The 21,940-nt window shown below is 37.0% G+C and overlaps 1 long non-coding RNA gene across 1 annotated transcript in view; it reads right to left on the bottom strand.

Annotated features, from left to right (window-relative positions):
• The window catches only part of LOC135208943 (uncharacterized), a 36,223-nt gene that overhangs the window by 5,406 nt on the left and 8,877 nt on the right, over positions 1-21,940 (bottom strand). The window contains exon 2 of the long non-coding RNA XR_010313249.1: positions 2,568-2,745. This is a non-coding gene — a long non-coding RNA (uncharacterized LOC135208943). The remainder of the gene's footprint in view (positions 1-2,567; positions 2,746-21,940) is intronic.

Genomic DNA, 21,940 nt, shown 5'->3' with positions numbered 1-21,940 from the left:
GTATGTGACTCACTTGTATAGAAATATTAAGAATTGTTAAAATATTCCATTATCTTTAACAGACTATAATATGATATTAAATGAATTTCTGCTTAATAATCGTTGTAAAATAGGTAGAGGAATATGGAAGTTAAATGTTTCATTATTGGAGAGGGACGACTTCATGGAGAAATTTGAAAGATTATGGCACTTTTTAAAAAATGAAAGAAGTAAATACTCCAACATTATGGAATGGTGGGATACATTTGTGAAACCAAAATTAAAAGAGTTTTTCATAAGACTGTCTAAACAAACTATACAAGAGAAGTATGGCACTCTCAAATTTTTGCAAAATTATCTTGAATAGTTATCACGTAAAGCTTCTGTAAGTTACAATAAATTTGAAGAGATGAAGGCTATAAAAGATAGAATGAAATCAATAAAAGATGAAATATGTGAAGGAATAAAGATTAGGCTAAGGACAGAAGAGAGAATAAAAGGAGAGAGATTAGTTGCACATTTATTAGGTAAAGTGAAACTCAGAGGGAAGCGAAATAGTATTAGGCAACTGAGGTTAGAAAGCGGTGTGACGCTCGACTAAGAGACACTTCTGCTTAAAAAATTAAGAATTTTTCGAACTAAGAAACTAACGCACGAAACAAGTTAGTTTCGTTTGGTAACAACTACCCTGTTGTACAAGATCTTCGTGTGTCTAGCCTGCACACAAAGGAAATGTCTGCTACTGAAAGACATTATACAGGCGACTGGGAGATTTTAGTATAACAAAACTCCAAGAACGTCGCTACATACATCCGATTGTTAAAAAGACTTTCTGATAACACCGAGATGAAACTATGTCATCTAAATAGATGGGTGGATAGATTATGAAATTCAGGGATAAGCCCAAGCACTGGAACCTATTTTGGTTATTCAGCGTCTGCAGTGGAATGAAAAATAACTTTATTAATGTCTTGTAAATGAAGGTGATGATAACCTACATGGAATGGCAAAGTAAAAACCAAATTTTAATTAAAAGAAGAAATAATCTAAATGATGCACCGTATTCGTTAGCTTAAATGAATTCTCTTAATTAAACCACCATGGTATGTTAAAATCCTTACATAACCTTCTTGCGGGAGCGGTTAATAAGGTTTGGTAAGTAACGCTCGTAACTTCCCCTTTGCTTGCAATGGTTATTTACACATCGACTGTATCTACAGACTTCTCCCGTGAGGTAAACATTCCTTCACTCGCAAGTGTTTACTGGCGTGAAAGTTGTGTAACGGTTGGGGGAATCGCGTCCACGGGCGTTGCTATCTTACAATAAATATTTATATATAAAAAAAGTTGGTATGAACTGACATCCATTTCGAAAATCTTGACAACTATATAAAAGACTGTTTATTTTTAATAAAAATAGCATTTCTAGATAAACGTTTTATCACTGCCAACACAAGGTAAAGAGAGGAGGATCTTTATCCAGTTATCCGTTCTATCTGGTCAAGAATACGAAAAACAATATAAATACTTGGATATGACATCACCGTTTAATGACAGAAAAGCACACGCGAAGTTTACGCAAGGAAAAACAATAATCATAGGCTACATAATGCATAAGCATAACCTATATACATTTCAGGTTTATCAAACCTAATATTACCGCGGTCAGTTTTTTAGGGCCAAAGCTCCCAAATCTCCACTGAACAGAAAATCAGAACCACAGAGCACACACAAACCGTGTCATTTTATTTTGCCAAAGGCATAATATTCCGCACTGAACGGTAACAATCCATTTGAAAGGCAACACTATACATCAGAATCGCCTGAGCCCTCCATATAAAGCCTTTCTGAACAATAGCAATTTTATGTGTATCCTAGGCAAACTGTCCAATATACCATTACCAAATAACCGCATCACAAAACCCAATTTCAAAAGTTATGCTCCCACGACATTTCGAATCAATCTAAAACCTTTGTATAATTGTTACACCTGACCAGTTAGTTTTCTCCAATATTCCTTATTGCGAACTTTATGTAGGATCTAAACGTTACAAAAGCTGCAGTTCAAATCTTATTTTTTGTTTTCGGTAAATGTACCTAGTTTCACCTCGATAGAACCTTATTCATAGAACAAGCTTCCTTTTATTAAAAACAATCTTTAAACTGAATTCACTAATTCTGTATCCTTTATAACAGGTTTACCAAATAGGATACCGGAAAATGTTCGTCAGGAACCGCTGAAACTGAGAAACCTACAAAAAAAAAAAAAATAAAAAATAAAAGTTTAAGCTCTTATGTACTCCTACCAGTTCTAAATTTTATGCTTATAAATCCTAAATAGTGTCTAAAAAACAAAAAGGCACATTTTCAACATGCAAGCACCCTGGATATTATCATTCTAAGCCAATTGGCCAAATACCTTGAGTGTTTGTACTGAAACGTCAAGAATAAATATTACTCCAGGAAAACAAAAAAGTCTAAGCTCCTATGTAAATCACAGAGAGAGAAATTTCTTACAAGTCCTAGATATTGTCTTCATTCTGAAACCTCCTATGAAAACTGGAGACCGGCAGAAGCCAAAAGCCTACCTATGCAAGACGTCAGTGACGTCTTATCATTGTCGCTGCTCAACAGAAACTAAATATCTCCTTGAGGTCTCTTGACTCTTGACTCCTGTTCTTTGAAGTTCTCAGCCAATCAGGAGCTGCCATGACGAGAGTTTCCCGAAACACGTCATCAGCGATTTGTAAAAGATCCTCCCATTGGCTGGAAGAAAAACAAAATAAAATCGGTATAAATTTCTCTCGTCATCAACGCTTTATGAAAGATCCTCCCATTGGCTAGGAGAGAAACAAAAAACGATCGCTATCAATTTCTCTCTCGCTGCACATAAACTGTCTACCAACAAAAAGAGCAAAATACGCTCCCTGCGTTTATGAATATATATAACGCATGATAAAAGTTATTCTATAAACGGAATTTTCATTTTGGAATTTTATGTGACGAACAGATGAATTACAGCAAAAAAATATTGGCAGTTTTAAAACAATTTCGGGAAATCAACTGGCAACGGAAATTGGAGGAACTTTTAACTTGCATGATCGGTAAAACCGAAAGAGAATATGAAAATTTGATTGTGGACAGGAAAATATAAATATTACGACTAGCCAAAGCTAAGGAGCAATGGCATGTGCAACTTGATTTGCCGTATTGAGACTGTGTGAGGCCGTCGTCATAGTGTCAAAAGCCCCATCGGGAGGTAGTGCTGTCAGTGCACATCATGCGGTGCACTGTAGGCATTACTTAAGGTTCTTTGCAGCGTGCCTCCGGGCCCTAGCTCTAACCCCTTTCGTTCCCTTTACCGTACCTCCTTTCGTATTCGCGTTCTTCCATCCTACCTGCCACCCTCTCCTAACAATTGATTCATAGTGCAACTACGGTGTTTTCCTCTTGTTACACCTTTTAACCCATTAACTGTTCATCTCCGTTTCAGCGCTGAATGACCTTATGGGTCCCATTGCTAGACCTCTGGCCTAAATTCTGTATTCAATTCAATTCACGATGTCAAACACAGGTAAAGATTCATTGGTGGTGGTGAATCTGGTTAAAGTTAGCGAATAGCAAAAAGTGACACCGTTATAATAAAATCCTCAATATTTACGCAAATTTACTGTAAAAATGAAGACCCCCTTTTTATTTTTTGGTAAGTGTACAGAAGCAAAATACACACCGAGGAATTTACAGTTTTCAGGCTTTCAGCAACACACGACTCGTGATAAATTCCCAATTTTAGTTGTGATAATGATAACTTATTATTATTATTATTATTATTATTATTATTATTATTATTATTATTATTATTATTATTATAACCAAAGATACGACCCCAGTTGGAAAACCAGATTAAAATGAGTTGAACACATCAAACGAAGGCACTACCTTTGTAATCTGAGATTTAACTAGTATCTATTATCATCTTCCATTTCTAATGAAGCACGGATAAGTCATTATGATTTAAATGTACAACGCAAGTGTAAAAGATAGTGAAATCATAATTGACTTCTAATGAAGTCTAAATTAATTTCACCTGAAAAATGAGTAAATCACCACTAATGACGAGAGAGCAAATAATTTCGGCGTTCTCATACAATTTCTCAGGTATCACCCTCATGGAATAACATTTAAAATATTAAAAAACTTTTAAAATATTAAAAGAACATTTCCAATATTGAAACAGGATTTAAAATTTAGAATAACATTTAACATATTATAATAATATTTAAAATATTAATATCACATTTAAAATATTAAAATATAATTTAAACTATTTGCCGACCAGGGTATATGCCTCAAAATTTAGGTTTAAATTACCCAATTACCGGTGGTTTAATGACTTTAGCCATGGTCCAGTCCCAGGCGACCACTTGGTCGCTAAACGCAGTTTTGACCGTTTCGCCTTAAGCTTTATTTAATCTGAACACTTCGTGATTCTAAAACTGAGACCATCTATCGAAAGTGAGGCTAAAGAATGCGATATTTTTCATGTTATTCTGACGAAAAGGGCAACATATTTTAACACTGTATCATACAAAAGTGCGTAATACCGATGTACGGTAACGTTTATTATAGTTATTAGGAAATTACTCAGCATTTTCATAAAATGCACCAACTTCATTTAGGCTTTCACCATACTTTGAATTGTGGAAAGTAGTCTAAAGAGACGATAAAACATCATATGGAAATTCTGACTTCAGCAAAGATGATTGGAAACTAAAGATGAAATAAAAGATAAGCCTCTTCAAGAGGTGCAAGATCTTTATGAATGATTCGACCAACAAATAGGCGTTTTTTTTTTTTTTTTTTTTTTTTTTTTTTTTTTTTTTTTTTTTTTTTTTTTAAATATCTCAATACCTCCTCATTCCAAGATCGTTTTGTGTGGTTGACCGACTGTAGCCAAATCTGAGATGTAGTTATTGTTCTTTTCACACTCTATGCTAAATAAACAGCTATTGCTTGTTTGTTTGTATGGCGTTTTTACGTTGCATGGAACCAGTGGTTATTCAGCAACGGGACCAACGGCTTTACGTGACTTCCGAACCACTTCGAGAGTGAACTCCAATCCCCAGAAATACGCATCTCTAACACCTCAATGGAATGCCCGAGAATCGAACTCGCGGCCATCGAGGTGGCAGGTCAAGTCCATACCGATCACGCCACTGAGGCGCTTAAACAGCTATTACCTACAGCCGCAATGACGGAGGCAGCTCATTACCAGCATACTGCATTTCATGTAGATATAGAATTCAAATTCGATTCAGTTATTTTTCGTAACTTGCATTGATACTGCCCCTGAAATGTAGCGATGAATGAAATTCGACCGTCAAGTTTCCATGTCCAGAAGAGAAGGAAAAAATAATAAACTATTAAATTACTGCTCATGAAGACCTTGGATATACTGCCAGTATTAAGCAGAAAGTTATAGACTTGAGCAATATTCACAAAAATCCCGATCGATTTCTGATCGACAGATTTGTACTGAAGTGATGCAGTCAAAAGTGAACGGCTCATAGGCGGTCATTCGACTTATGAGATATTTTTAAGACTATTACTAACAATGCAAGAACTCATTCAATATCCCATCTCCCCCCCCCCCCCCCCCCTCACAACCCCAAACCAACACTCATTACGCAAATGGTGGTAGTACTAGTAGTTGTAGCTTCCTTCTCCAAATATCTGTAGACAAAAGAAAATAAATAAATTAATGCTCGGAACTTTCTTCGGCGCAATCGGGTTTTCTGTTCAGAGTATAAATGCTGCATGAAACTTTCAGACGTGGCACATGAGATAGCCACGTCCCAGCAATGGCCTATGTTTTTGCCACCTATAGCGGTGCCAGATGCAAGATCATAGCTACCTTTAACCTCCAATAAAATATTAAAAAAACTATTGAGGCTACACGGTTCAAATTTGATATGTTTGATGATTGGAGGGTGGATGATCAGCATACCAATTTGTAGCCCTCTGGCCTCTGTAGTTTTTAAGATATGAGGGCGGACAGAATAAGTGCGGACAGACAGACAATTAGCCATCTCAATAGTTTTCCTTTACGAAAAACTGAAAATGATACGAATATATAATCGAACGAAAAAAAAAAAACGCACACACACATGGTGTGTAAAAACTGACCTAAGTACACGACTGTCGTGTGTTATGCAAACAACAGCTTCAAGACATAGTGGTTATTTACATCGCCATTCTGAAAGATACCTGGTTCCGTACGATATTACACCATTAAATGATTTTAGTTTAGCAAAAAAAAAATCGGCAGTCACAAGAATGGATTCCATTCCAATTCTTAATGACACTGTAGAATAAATGTCATCTGAAACAGTTTCAGAATTTTTTAGAACTATCAATAAGTGAAAATTCTTCCAATATGCAAAATTCTTTCAGTATTCTCTTGTTCGTACGGGTAAAATGTTTGGTAGATAACGCTTGCCATTTTTATTTTTACTTGCATTGGCTGTTTATTCGACGACTGTGTCTACAGTCTTCCCCCCACAGGGCAAACGACATCCGTTCATTCATGATAAGTTTGCCGAAGTGGAAGCTGTGTACTACATGGGTGGGGGAGTTTGTGTACAAAACCGCTGAAATCTATACGGCAATTTTGGGAGGGGGTTTAGTTGAAGTAGTCTGTGATAGGTATAAGATGGCATTCTAACCTACTATACATTATTACCAGCTTGCTGGACCTCGGCGCTGCTGTCTACCCTACACTGGCCCCCACCCGGGACGGACAAACAGGTTTGCAGTTGAAGGGCGATGTCTCCCTACCCTCCCATTCCCCTACCTAACCCACCCCCACCCGGGGCGGACAAACCTGTTTCTAGGGGGTGGGTGGCTGTGTCATGTCTCCCCTACTGTCACCTGGGGAAGGACAAACAAGATCAGATCCACTCGGGTTTTATTATTATTATTATTATTATTATTATTATTATTATTATTTATAGGTACGAGACTAAATGTAAATGGCCATCAGTTTGCGAAGCTTTCGCTACTGAGAATGTCCAAACGTGATAAATCACATAATTTGCGTGCATCTAACTTCATCTATTTAATTACTAATAATATATATATATATATATATATATATTATATATATATATATATATATATATATATACGTGTATTATATATGTATATGTATATATATATATATATATATATATATATATATATATATATATATATATATATATATATATATATATATATATATATATATATATATATATATATATATATATATATATAATCTAGGAAATAACGTTCTCAGAAAAGCTTAAAAATGGCCAATTGGGTTTTATTAGAATCAAATATTTTTAGTATAAATACACCGCATCTAACAAGTTTACGTTACCTTAACACAAATAAAAAAATAAACGCTGCTCAAAACACTGCTACTCTTTATCGGATGCAAGTGACCTTATAAAAGAACGGAGGTATAAACAGAGAAAATAATTGACATTTAACGTACAGATTTAGTTTATATTTCCATCTTCTCGTTATAAACCAAATATAGTTTATTAGTGACATATGAGGTAATTAGCACCTACTCTTGGTTGAAATAATGAAATTGTTTTTCAAAACAAATACTTGACGTTAATATCAAGTAAAATACAACTCCCTCCGCACTCAGGAGGGCCCCGGGTCGTATGTTGCCCACGCATGGCCTAGCACAGATTTTTCCAAAAGTCAAAGCGATTCTCACCACGAATGCCCTACAGCGCGTGCGCGGCGGTCGTGCATGGAACGTGCCAACGCTATGAGCTTCTGATCGGCAGGTACACGTCGCTTAAACCTGTTGCAATTCCGATTCATGTGAATTTAAATTCTCTAAAGAGGGTGCTTGGCGGGCGTGCATGTGGCATCGCTCTTATTGGTACGACCTAGTAATTCCTGCCCCTGAGGAAGTAGGTGGTTGGTAACTAGGCTTGAAATGTACAGTCGGCCACATATATTAGTAAACACATTTCAGCCACAAGGGCTGGATGTGATCTGGTAACACTGGAACTGTGCCTCCAGACGTACGATGAAACCCGCCCCTCCACCGTGGCCACCGCCCTCCACACGTCTTCCCCCAACATTTTTCCCTCCACCCTTCACACCCACCCTTTCAAGCACACGTTTATATCTTCTGCTCCCTCCCTCTAATTTCTCCTTTAAGGAAAATAATACAGCTGAATCTATTTTGTAAGTTTATTTTCTCATCATGGAGGCGAGAAAACCCGTCTGTTCAACTTTAGTTGTAATAATATCATCACTTGCTGTTACCGACAGAAGAATTAACTCGGTTTTCAAGACGCTCTCTTGTAATAATGGGATTTAGCTATCTACCAGTAAAAGCCTTGTCTATCAAATAACAGCATACCTACTACTCTTTAATTGTAATATCAATAGCCGCATTCCCCATTCTTATTATTACAAAGACAACTAGCTTCAGATCGTGTATGACGTTACGTAACTCAAATTAAGCATGAAGAAATAAAGAAAGCATAAGTTGAGGAGAGAAAGACCTCCATAGGTCTAGAAGACACTGAAGGAGGAGAAACAAAGAGACAGTTATAAGAGAGAGGACAACAGCAAGAAGGAGGCAGAAGGAAAGGGGAGACAGTGTAATAGAGCTGAGAGTGTGGCTGGTGTCAGAAGGGGCGCCATTACCCTCTTAAGTAGTATAATGGGGGTATAGGTCTTGACTTGTCATAGGGGTTATTATGGGAGTCGATTCTTCCTTATGATTGGACGTTTGTTTGGTAACAACCGAAATTCATTGGATTAAATAATCGTACTTTTGTGCATGATTTTAACTGCTCGGCATACGTCTACAGTTATCGATGGCAAGCATGTGCGTTTTTGTTTGTTTGCGTTCGTTCTGCAGGTGTGAATTCCAACGTTAAGAATGTATCAGGTAATAATGAGATTATATCCTTATATATATATATATATATATATATATATATATATATATATATATATATATATATATAGATTTCTCTCTCTCTCTCTCTCTCTCTCTCTCTCTCTCTCTCTCTCTCTCTAATATATATATATATATATATATATATATATATATATATATATATATTATTTGACGTCCAAACCTGATATTAGTAAAATTTTAACGTTTACGTAATTAAGGGACAAATATTACAGCACCCTATAATTAAGGATACGCAATTGATTGAAAAATAACCATTTATTATAAAATGTGATATAATAAGATATGACCAAAAACAAACTATTGCTGAGTCTCAATGAAAGCACATTACACTTCAACCAACAACAATATCTTAGTTTTATTAAGATTTTCTGAACAAATTCATCTCGCTACCAAAAAATGTTTCCTCCCTTCTGTTACAGTATCAGTATTTAGTCCATCCACCATCGTTGGCGATGACATCTTGTAGTCTACTGGGGACGGAGGCTACATGATTGTAGACGATGTTGAATTTTTCTGAATATCTCCCATTCGGACATGGTGTGCTGAAGGAGCCGCCTTGATGATCGCTCTTGGCCTGGGATCCAAGAGTTAAGGAAAATAATATAACTCTGATCCTATTCTGCAGGTTTATTTTCTCATCATGGAGGCGAGAAAACCCGTCTGTTCAACTTCTGTCGTCATAATATTATTACTTGCCCTTACCGACAGAAGAATAAACGTTTTTGCGGAGCTCTCTTGTAATCATGGGATTTGGCTATCTACCGATAAAAGACGCTATCTAACAAAGTGAGCTTACAACAACCTTGAGACAATATGTGGGTTGTTTGCGTTGTGCAAAGATATTGAAGAGTTACCGTGAAGGGCTTTAGGCTTCTGGGAAACCATGAATATTCTGTATCCGTGTTACCATATAACATAGGACCTGCCAAGCGAGGGCCAATATTCTCTCTTCCTGCCCTCCACCACTTCATCATCTCCTCCAATAGCTCAATTAAATGCTTCGAATTCTCTAACCGAGTCGACAAGCGAGTTACCATCACAACCAAAGACCATAAAGGAACTAACTCACGGAAGAAAAACACCTCTCGTCTGAAATGGAATCTGCGCAAGAGAAAATCGTACTAAGAGGGAGAATTATTGGAATGAGAGAGACTGGACTCTCAGTGTCTGATATAGCACAAGAAACTGGATTAACAAGAAAAACCATATATAAGTGGTGCAGAAGATGGGAAGAGGAAGGTGATCTTCGCGACAGGCCAAGACCTGGGGCTCCAAGAAAAACTACTCCCGGAGATGACAGGAGAATTCTGAACGAAGTAACGGCAAATCCCTTCACAAATGCATGTGAAATACGAGACAATCTTGAACTGCAAGTTTCCAGTGAAACGGTACGACGTCGTCTCCACAGTGCTGGAGTGCACCACAGAGTTCCTGCCGTTAAAGAGAAATTACAGGAGAGACATCGGATAAACCGCCTCCATTTTGCCCGGCAGTACGTCAACGAAGACTTAGGTTTCTGGGCAAGAGTTGTTTTTTCTGATGAGAAAACATTTGCGTCGACCTCGCACGGACAGTTGCACTGTTGGCGACGCAATAATACGAGATACTCAAGCGAGCACATCTACGAACAAGCCAGAAGCGGCCACGTTACCTGTAACGTGTGGGGATGGGTTAACTTATACACCCTGGGTGAGCTGGCAGAAATACAGGGAAGATTCAACGCCGACCAATACCTTGAAATACTGGAAGAGGTGATGGTCCCAACTGTTCGAGCCATGGCATTTCCCTACCCAGAGCGCATTCTGTTCATGCAAGTATGTAGTTTCATCTCGCAAATTGCAGTAATAGGGAAAACTCTGATGTAGTGCTGGTTTCATTAACTTGTATTATTAACTTGTTCTATTTAAACAGAACTTGTTACAAAATGTAAAAATATATGAGTTGTTGCGAGTCAGAAGAGAACATTTGAGCTCCGTGAGAACGAATCAGTTGTATGGTGGTTGGTTCTTGAGGTATTCGCCATCTTCTAGCCTCAAACTTCAAGGGTGATTTTTTTCTTGTTTTAAGAAACTACTCACAACGTTTGTTTCCTTTTTGACTCGCAACAACTCAGCACTGAGTGTTGTAACTACAGAATATCTGATATTCATTTGGTATTAATTTAGTAGCCAATGGTAATGCTATTATTATTATTATTATTATTATTATTATTATTATTATTATTATTATTATTATTATTTTATTATTATTATTATTATTATTATTATTATTATTATTATTATTTTATTATATTATTAGTTTATTTATTATTATTATTATTAATTATTATTATTATTATTATTAGTTATTATTATTATTTTATTATTATTTTTTATTATTTATTATTATTATTATTATTATTTATTATTATTTTATTATTATTATTATTTTATTAGTATTATTATTTTATTATTATTATTATTATTATTATTATTATTATTTATTATTATTATTATTTTATTATTATTTTATTATTATTTTATTATTATTTTATTATTATTTTATTATTTATTATTATTTTATATTTTATTATTATTTATTATTATTTTATTATTATTATATAAAGTAACAAGTCCACACTTATGTAAAATGTGTATTAACAATACATAAAAGACGGGAGCTTTCGTCTACTTGATCAGTAGATCTCATCAGCCGTACTGATTTTTCCTTTAAAAAAAATATACAAAAAAGTTACGAAGTACAGGCAGGACTCTGGAACCGTCTCCAAGGGAGATAACAACCAAAACAAACTATCTCAATCATGTTATTCCCTCGTTCAAATGTCTGGCCAAAAGACTAGCCGATCGTCGTGGTTGAACTACCTCTTCTGGAGACTGTTCCAGAGTCCTGCCTGTCCTTCGTAACTACTTTGTATATTTTTTGAAAAGGAATAATCAGTACAGCTGATGAGGTCTACTGATCAAGTAGACGAAAGCTCCCGTCTTTCACATATTTTTAATATACATTTTACATAAGTGTGGACTTTTATTACTTCAAGATATTCCAGTCACGTTATGGTGATATATATATATATATATATATATATATATATATATATATATATATATATATATATTATATATATATATATATGCAAGTATCATATGAGGTCATTTGTCGGAAAGGTGAGGTGGCCATAATCTTTAACGTAAGGTTCCGTCTCCCAGTTCAAATCTCTCCTTCTTCCTGGTTTGTAAAGCTAAGCGAAATTCCACCTTCTTCCTCTCCACGATAGACATCAACTTCACGTGGCTTATGGCTTCGAGCTCTTTGGGAGGGGTCCAAGGTGGAATATCTCTCTCCGCTTTTCAAACCAGGAGAAAGGAGAGATCTAAACAGGGAGAAACAGGCAGAACCTCTAATTAAAGATTATATCCAGGTCACCCTTCGCAATTTGACGCCTCTTGTAAAAAATAATTAATATATACTATATATGTGACGTTTGTTTTGCAGGACAACTGTCCCATTCACACAGCCAGGATAGTTAGGCGATGGTTTGAGGAGCAACGAGACATTGACCTGCTGGACTGGCCAAGTAAGGGGTGTGATATGAATCCCTTGGAAAATTGCTGGGGGACCATCGTCAACTCTTGGATCCCAGGCCAAGAACGATCATCAAGGCAGCTCCTCCAGCACACCATGTCCGAATGGGAGATCTTCAGGAAACATCAGCAAATCGTCTACAATCATGTAGCCTCCGTCCCCAGTAGACTACAGATGTCATTGCCAACAATGGTGGATGGACTAAATACTGATAACATATTTTATAATAAACGGTTATTTTTCAATCTATTGTGTATCCTTAATAACATGGTGCTGTAATATTTGTCCCTTAATTACGTATACGTTAAAATGTTACTAATATCGGGTTTAGACGTAAAATGATATATATATATATATATATATATATATATATATATTATATATATATATATATATATATAAATTATATAAGGATATATATGTGTCTCATTATTACTTGATACATTCTTAACGTTGGCATTCACACCTGCAGAACGAACACAAACAAACAAAAACGCACATGCTTGCCATCGATAACTGTAGACGTATGCCGAGCAGTTAAAATCATGCACAAAAATACGATTATTTGATCCAATGAATTTCGGTTGTGACCAAACAAACTTCCAACCATAATGAAGAATCGACTCCCATAATAACCCTTTTTACACTGTCTCCTTTCCGTCTGCCTCCTCCTTGCTGTTGTCCTCTCTCTTATAACTGTCTCTTTGTTTCTCCTCCTTCAGTGTCTTCTAGCTCTTTCATATCCGCTTAATTTTGAGCACTGTCCCCAGATATCCGAGGTGTCTGGGAGCGCTCGACAGTTCGAAAAAATAATTATTTCGAAAATTCAGCAAAAATATAAATATTATGCCAGTAACGTTCATTTTGCTGTCCTTTTTTTCTAAATGTTAGTATTTTAATGGTTGGGAATAGTTTCAGAATTAAGAGTCCCAAAAGCCCTACTAAATACGCAAAAATGTGAGTTATTTAACAAAACAACAAAAAAATCTTTACTTTTTTTTATATTTCCGTTCGTAACCCAAAAACTATGAAAGTCAGGGGAATGAATTGTTTTTTATGAGAAAGCCAATAAATTTCTCTAAATATTGGCATATAAATCAATGGAAAACGAATAAGTCCAGCCGGTGAAAAAATCGATAGAAAAGAGGGTAAGAAACAGAGCGCTCTGCCCGGCGCTTAGTGAGAATTATCGCTAGAAAAACACTTTTTTGAAGAGCCCTATCTCGGTTATTTTTCATTGAAATTCCTTTGTAAACATACGAAAATGTAGAGGAAACGTTGAAGAATAAAGGGAAGGTAAAACAAATTGCTTTGGATAAGGTAACTGTTTCATTTTGACGTTATAAGTTGATCGAAACGAAAAAAAATGTTACCGCTGTCAACATTTATCGCTAAAATAACAGTTTTTTGAAGAGCCCTATCTCGGTTATTTTTCATAGAAATTACTTTGTAAATATACGAATATGTAGAGGAAACGTTGTAGAATAAAGGGAGAGTTAAGAAAAATGTCTTTGGTAACAGCAACAGTTTCATTTTGACATTATAATTTGATCGAAACGAAAAAAAAATTTACCGTTGAAAACATTATCGTTCGTAGCTCAAAAGCTATACATAACAGGCGAATTTCTTCCTCCTACACGGTCCAAGGTATGATCTAGCCTATGGAAATCGCTACTTGTCCGAAAATAAAAAAAAAAAATGCCCCTACCACACGTAGGAAAAATTTCGGTAAATTTTACGTACCGCTACGTCAGTTGGATAGATAGGGGATAGAGTATTTTTACGTACTATTACGTCAGTTGGACATGAAAGGGCTAGGCCTATGGAAGTCTTTTTCTCCTCAACTTATGCTTTCTTTATTTCTTCATGCTTAATTTGAGTTACGTAAGGTCCTACACGATCTGAAGCTAGTTGTCTTTGTAATAATAAGAATTTGGAATGCGGCTGTTGATATTACAATTAAAGAGTAGTAGGTATGCTGTTATTTGATAGACAAGGCTTTTACTGGTAGATAGCTAAATCCCATTATTACAAGAGAGCGCCACGAAAACCGAGTTGATTCTTTTGTCAGTAACAGCAAGTTGAACAGACGGGTTTTCTCGCCTCCATGATCAGAAAATAAACCTACAGAATACATTCGGCTATATTATTTTCCTTAAAGGAGAAATTAGAGGGAGGGAGCAGAAGTTATAAACGTGTGCTTGAAAGGGTGGGTGTGAAGGGTGGAGGGAAAAATGTTGGGGGAAGACGTGTGGAGGGCGGTGGCCACGGTGGAGGGGCGGGTTTCATCGTACGTCTGGAGGCACAGTTCCAGTGTTACCAGATCATATCCAGCCCTTGTGGCTAAAATGTGTTTACTAATATATGTGGCCGACTGTACACTTGGTCATTAAGCTCTTTCCAACAGCCCTATTTTCAATTTATCCTTTATGTCCAAAAAGCTAGATAATTTTAATATAGAATTTAGGCCAAAGGCCAAGCACTGGGACCTATGAAACGGAATTTGAGAGTAAAGTTGTTGAAAGGTGTAACAGGAGGAAAACCTCGCAGTTGCACTTAAATCAATTGTTAGGAGAGGGTGGAAAGTAAGATGGAAGGAAGAGAATATGAAACGCGGTACAGTAAAAGGAACGAAAGGGGTTGCAGCTAGGGGCCAAAGGCGCGCAACAGGGAACTTTAAGTAATGCCTACAGTGCATCGCATGAGGTGCACTGACGGAACTACCCCTCTACGGGGATAAGAAATAATAGAGAATGGGATATTCTACTCCAAGCTGATGAAAAAGGTATCGAAATTTATTACAAACATAGCCTATAAATTCTTTTGATTAATCTTTTAAAGGGAACTACTTACTACACTATACTCAGGCCGTGCGTCCAACACGGCTACGCGTTTTGTGCGTTTCGATCAACTGTCATAGTTCAAACACGAGTGGCCCCACACGGCGCATGAGCGTACGTGGCGTCAGGCGCGTTACCGGACTGGACACGCAAGGAACAAATCATTTTGTTTTCAGCCGCACGTGGACGTGCGTCTCCGAGCTGGGGTCCGCATGAAGGAAGAAATTGTGGTAGACCTACAACAACCTGCATTTGAACCACCTGCCCAACTTTGAGTCATAATCAAATGTGATGATTTGTGGTTATGATAAAGGATTAAAGTATTTTTTTTATTATATTCTAATGGATGCATTTATGTAAATATCTTTGTTTCAGAAGTTCCTGTATCAAAGTTCACACAATTCTACGTATATTAGTTTTTGTATTAAATAAAATAAAGTGTAACTTTACAAATTTCGAAATCAGTAATCCTTTCCTCAGAGTTACCACAAGTTTCTTATGTTGATACGGATCTTCTGTAATTGGTATCAAATTTTGATATTCGAGATATAATGCCCTCGTCAATGGTTTTCGGCGGCATCCGACAATATTAAAAAAATCTTGTCTGGACGCTATCGTAACTTATGAAAGAGTTTTGCATATTCTCCACTCTTTCCTCTTCTAAAGTTATGTCATAAGTCCAGATTTTCCTACTGTACTAGGTTTGACAGGTGTAAGTCTGCTTGCTGGAAGAGTGGTTTTCGTGCTCGGCTGCCAATCCGGTGGTCCGAAGTTCGAATCCCGGCTTGGCCAACACGGAACCAGAGTAATTTGTTTGTTTCTGGTGATAGAAATCCCTTTCTCGATATAGTGTGGTTTGGATCCCACAATAAGCTGTAGGTCCCATTGCTAGGTGACCAATTGGTTCCTAGCCACGTAAAAAAAATATCTAATCCTTCGGGCCAGCCCTAGGAGAGCTGATAACCAGCTCAGTGGTCTGGTAAAACTAAGATATACTTAACTTTTGGCTGGTGCAACAAGAGGAAAACCTCAGAGCAGTTACACTATGAAATAATGGTTAGAAGAGGGTGGATAGCAAGATGGAGGAAAGATAAATGTGATTGGAGATACAGTAAAAGGAATGAAAGGGGTTGCAGCTAGTGGCCGAAGGGACGCTACAAAGAACCTTAAGTAATGCCTACATTACATCCCTTGAGGGGAACTGATGTCTCTACCCCTCTACAGAGGTCAGTTGCTCTTGGTACGAAATTTGTACAGTTGGCTATCCGGAGTTTGAACGTCTAGATTACTAAGTTAAAAAATATATATATATTCACAGTTTATAATGAAAAACAAGTAGTTACCTATGACAAATGTGTCGTTATCTATGTAAAATAAGCAATGATGCAGAGTCCTTTACCCATAAGCTCACTTTTTAATTTTCTGTGAAAGAAAACTTTTGACATAGCTATTTGTCTGTCCGCCCTCAGATCTTCAAAACTACTACTGCTAGAGGGATGCAAATTAGTGTATTGATCAGCCACCCTCCAATCATCAAACATACCAAACTGCAGTCATCTAGCCCTAGTAGTTTTTATTTCATTTAAAGTTAAAGTTGGCCATGATCGTACGTCAATCACTGTTACACGTGCCACCACCGGGCCGTAACTGAGAGTTTCATGGGTCGCGGCTGAGTTTCACGGGCCTCTAATAGTTTCTTACAGCATTATACGCTGTGCAGAAAACTCGATCGCGCCAGAGTTTACTTGTTTATTATCAAGGTGGCTCACGCAGACAGCTCTCCTCGTGCGTAACATAAATTGAATTTTGTAAATCAACCACTGGTGGAATGAAAAAAAAAGAAAGCAAATGCTTCGTCCCTTGAGTTTTAAACTGGATTTAAAAAGGGAAAGGAAAATGGTTACAGATGCTGTATTATCTCTTATTAGTCCTGGACGGCCTTCTACGCGAGTTCCCAGAAAGTCTGAAATAATAACTCTACATCAGGTTGCAATCGCAGTGCCATCAAGATTTCATACCGACGTCAGAAAACGTTTAGGAAAAGTATTCCAGTTCTCACAGCTACACAGTCTGCATTGGTTTACTTCGAACTCGTCTCTGCAAAGCCTCGTCTAATTATTTCCTAAATAGCCGAGAATATACCTCCCGTTAAATACACATTCCAGACACACTGAAATATCAAAGTTCCTCGTTTTTTTTTTTTTTTTTTTTGTACCAAGAAAATTCATTTTAAAATCATATACAATTATTATCATCATTATTATTATCATTTCGGTAGATTAAACCTATTCACACAGAACGAGCATACAGGGACCACTGACTACAAATTCAAGCTTCCAAAGAATGTTGGTTTCAACCTCCCACCGCAGACCCCGCACTGCAGCAGTAACTGATCATAATACAGAGCCAGTGATTTTTCCTTGCCCAGGGGGAGGCGCGAACCCGCTACATCCGAGAGGTGTGTCAAGGCACTATCCACCATACCGTTGCTGAGTGGACTTGCAAATTTGTTTAGTTACTTCCATTTATACATGTGCGGTGCCTTCAAAATGCTGAAGTACACTAAGGCTATCATTTAGCAATTGAATTATAATTTATAAATAATGGACAGTCCAAACTTCAGACTTTAAACGTCAGTTAAGGAGAGCTTGAATAAAAAACTAATCCAGAAAATTCTTGCTAAGCTTTTTTCTTTTTGATCTGTACAGTTTTTCACTTCGTCAGTATTGTCTAAATACCTACGAAATATCCCCCACCCATGAAAGATTTACAAAATTATTAATGAACTACCACCATGAAAATGCACCAAGAACATTAAATAAAATTAATTCCCGTACATAAACTGGACATCAAAAATATTTTGTATATGAGGTTTGTTCTATTTCGGCTCAAACGTTTTTATAATACTTCACCGTCAATAATTACGTCTTATAAAGAAAACAGCCACTTTTAAACTTAAGGCGCAAATTTTCCGGTTACTAGATTGGCCAGGAATTCTTCATAATAAATTTTTCTTTCTTTCTTTTTGCTTTTTTTACTTTTAATTTTTTGCTTTCCTTTATGTCTATGCGATAAGCTTTCCGTCAGTTTTTAAAGAATCCATAACGTTTCTGATGCGGCACTGTGAGCTCCACTTGAACGCGTCCCTTGCCTAAAAGCAGCGTTCAGTTAGCTGTCAATGATTTGAAGATCAAAACTCAGGTTCCCAGTACTGCATATTTTAATTCCAGGCCCATAACGTTGTATCCAGCTTCAGTCTAGTTATTTATCTTCTCACAAAATCATAAAAACCACAACAAGTTTCATAACTCAAATTAGAGAAACAAGTGAAAAACGCGCCGAAGTTTCTCCGGCACAATCATATTTTCTGTATAGCGTATATGCTTATGAGCCGCGGCCCTTGAAACTTTCCGCCTTGAAACTTTCAGCCACGGCCCGGTGGTGGCCTGTCCTATAGCGTTGCCTAACGCAAGATCATGGTTGACTTTAACCTTAAAATAAAAACTACGGAGGCCAGGTGGCTGGAATTTAGTATGTTTGATGGCTGGAGGGTGGATGGTCGACATATAAATTTGCAGCCCTCTAGCCTTAGCAGTTTTCATGATCTGAGGGCGGACAGACAGACAATTAGCCACCTCAATGGTGCTCTTTTACAGAAAACTAAAAACCAACAACTGGTCTTTTAAATTTGCCGCGATAAAGTGTGCATCAAATCAAACTAGATATTGTAATTACAGTTCAAAAATTCTCAAAATTATATTTCAAAATGCTCGTAGTAGTGAATGATGCTGTCAATGAGTTTATAAAAACGGGGCAATATGGGATCAGGTAAAGAACTGATTATTGATAATGGTACTCTGTCATAAAGCAAATAATAGGGCATTAAACACTTGAAATGAGCATCCGAGGCACTAAGAGTAGAATTCACAAAAAGATTCCAGTGACACTCCAGATTTTCAGATTTTGAAACTTCCGCCTCTAACTTGGAATTTGATTCCGTGCGGAGCCAAAAACTCTAAAATTAGCTTTCCATGAAAGCTAACTGTGTAGAATGACTTATGAAAAGGTATATCTCTAATTGGTAAACCCACACAAATAAATAAATAAACTAATTAATTTCTAGCAATGTGTACAGTATTTTTGTACTAAAGGCATAAACATTCTGAACTTTCAATTTCCAAATTTTGATTGATTGATTGATTGGTTACTAAAAGTGGCGTTAAACACATAGTTTATTGATCAAGCAAAGGTAAAGGGCTCAATGACTGTCTGCATCTGACAATTAAAAGCAATAATACCTCTAGCATGACAGTCTGACACTAATAGCAGGACTTACTATGTTTATGAAACTAGCGACAATGATGCTAATGACTGACATTAAAACCAATTAGCATACTGCTTGCAGCAACATGGAGCTAATGACTGACATTAAAACTAATTGTAGTATACCGCTTGCATTTAAGTCATTGAGTAGAAATATTCATAAGAAAACGATAGTAAGACCATATGATGGTTAATATTACTAATAATAGTCAGGTTTCAGTTGCAAAAGTGCAATAACAACACTGACAATACTACATTACAGTCAGCAGATTTTCTTAAACTTCATTATCTGCATATACATAACATTATGCAATAAGCTGCAGGCAGTTCTAAAAGATGCACTGGTAAACGGAACGCTTCTGGTGAAGGAATTTAAGGTCTATCAGTTGAAATAAAAGGTGACGAAATAAAAGGTGGCAATGTTCGATGACTAGTTTGCCCCTGAGGACTAAAGGCTACGCAGCTTCAAACAGCCGATATCCATTTTGGACTATTAAAAGACCTAACCTTTTTTTTCAATGTCTAAACTCCCCACCTAGTAATAATACAAAGCAAGGAAAACATGTTACAAACTCCTGTCATTTTATTTTCCTAAAGGCATGAAACATACGTTGAATAGTTACTAAATTTGGATGTTAACAAGCATTTCAAACTAGCGAGTCAGTTCCTGGGGCGCATCCTTTATTAGCTGAAATATCAACATGTTGAATTTAAAGCCATAATCCTCTTACGATATATTTCAAAGGTCAACTACGAACAGCACTTCAACACAGCCTTAACCCGCCTACAGGACGCGAAGGCTCGTTAACGGTTATTCTAGACACTAAAAACTACCTAACTACATCTACTAGGCAGTAGAGCTGTACAGCAACAATGTACAGTAACGAACTGCTTCCAACATCCAATGCTTAAGGCAGGTCCACACGCTCCGTTTTGCACAACAATTTGTCTGCGCAGTTCTTAAGACGGAATGAAAACCTTACAATTTTATTGCGTCTACACGGCACCATGATGTTTGTACGAGTTTCGCTCAGTTTTGTCAACATCGTCATGGAGGAGGTACTCCTTTTGTCAATTTTGACGTGTTGTGTTGTGGAAAAAAAAAAAAAATGGAGCGTCTCAGAAGCACCCGGCGTTCAAAGTGGTCGCGAAAGTGGCTTTTGAAAAGGCAAACACTTCTCAAAGAATTTATTTTTTTTACCACCATGTCTCTGTTGGCATTTTTATCAATTTCTTTGAATTTTTCCACTAAGCTTTCATGAGCCTTCCCCTTTTTATCCCGGTCACTATAATCCTATGATTTGACATGCCAAATGTATGGGAAACTTTCGTACAATGCAATAAATTCTGTGAGGAACTCTCGAGAACATTGCCTAAGGTCTGCCATTGTCGCTTGTTGAATTAAAACTGAGGCACAAAATAAACGAAAGACGGTGCTACCGTCTACACGTACCGACTTGTCTGCACAGTTCATGGATATCTATGCTCTCCTAGCTCAGTCATCGCTGCAACTGTACCGTCTTGCGCTGGAGTCAAAACTGCGCTGTTTTCCCGTCCACACGCAACGTTTTATCTGCAACGTCTTGAACTGTGCAGACAAAAGGTTGTGCAAAACGTAGCGTGTGGACCAGCCTTTAGGTGGTTTACAAAAATGAAAACTTTTGGCTCAGTCAAGACATTATAGGGGCTATATATTTTCCCAGTCTTTCAGTATTCATCACAACCTAAGCAGCTGCTCTCTCAACATTCCTGACGGCCTTCTGTAGTTTATTTTTTTCTCAGGCTCCTTATGTTTTCCTCAAGCATTTAAGCAAAATATTGGTAATTCTAAAGAATTGTTCCGCACGGACTGCAAGGAACGTAACCGCGGATACGACATCCACTAGGGATTGGGGCGTCCAATGTATTTCTCCGTGTTTAGTACTGGCCCCTGGGGGTTAATTACAGTCGTCCGAATAAGTATTACTTAAAATTCTGGTTCAGGAGGTAAAACTGCATAGAAAACCGCAACTGCCATAGTCTAGGCCGCCGCGGAACAATACTAAAGAACAAGCAAATATTGTGCTTTTCTATAAAACAGGTACATTATTTTGGAACTAAAACATGTTGTATTATTGACAATGCAAAACATTTCGTTGAAGGCTTTTACACTGATGACTAGCGATTCCAGCTATGGCGGAACGTAGTTAGTTCATCGCAAGCACAGATAAAT

The sequence above is a fragment of the Macrobrachium nipponense genome, chromosome 37 (genome assembly GCF_015104395.2).
Source record: "Macrobrachium nipponense isolate FS-2020 chromosome 37, ASM1510439v2, whole genome shotgun sequence".
In the NCBI taxonomy this organism is placed as follows: domain Eukaryota; kingdom Metazoa; phylum Arthropoda; class Malacostraca; order Decapoda; family Palaemonidae; genus Macrobrachium; species Macrobrachium nipponense.
This window is presented reverse-complemented; position numbering and strand designations above follow the sequence as displayed.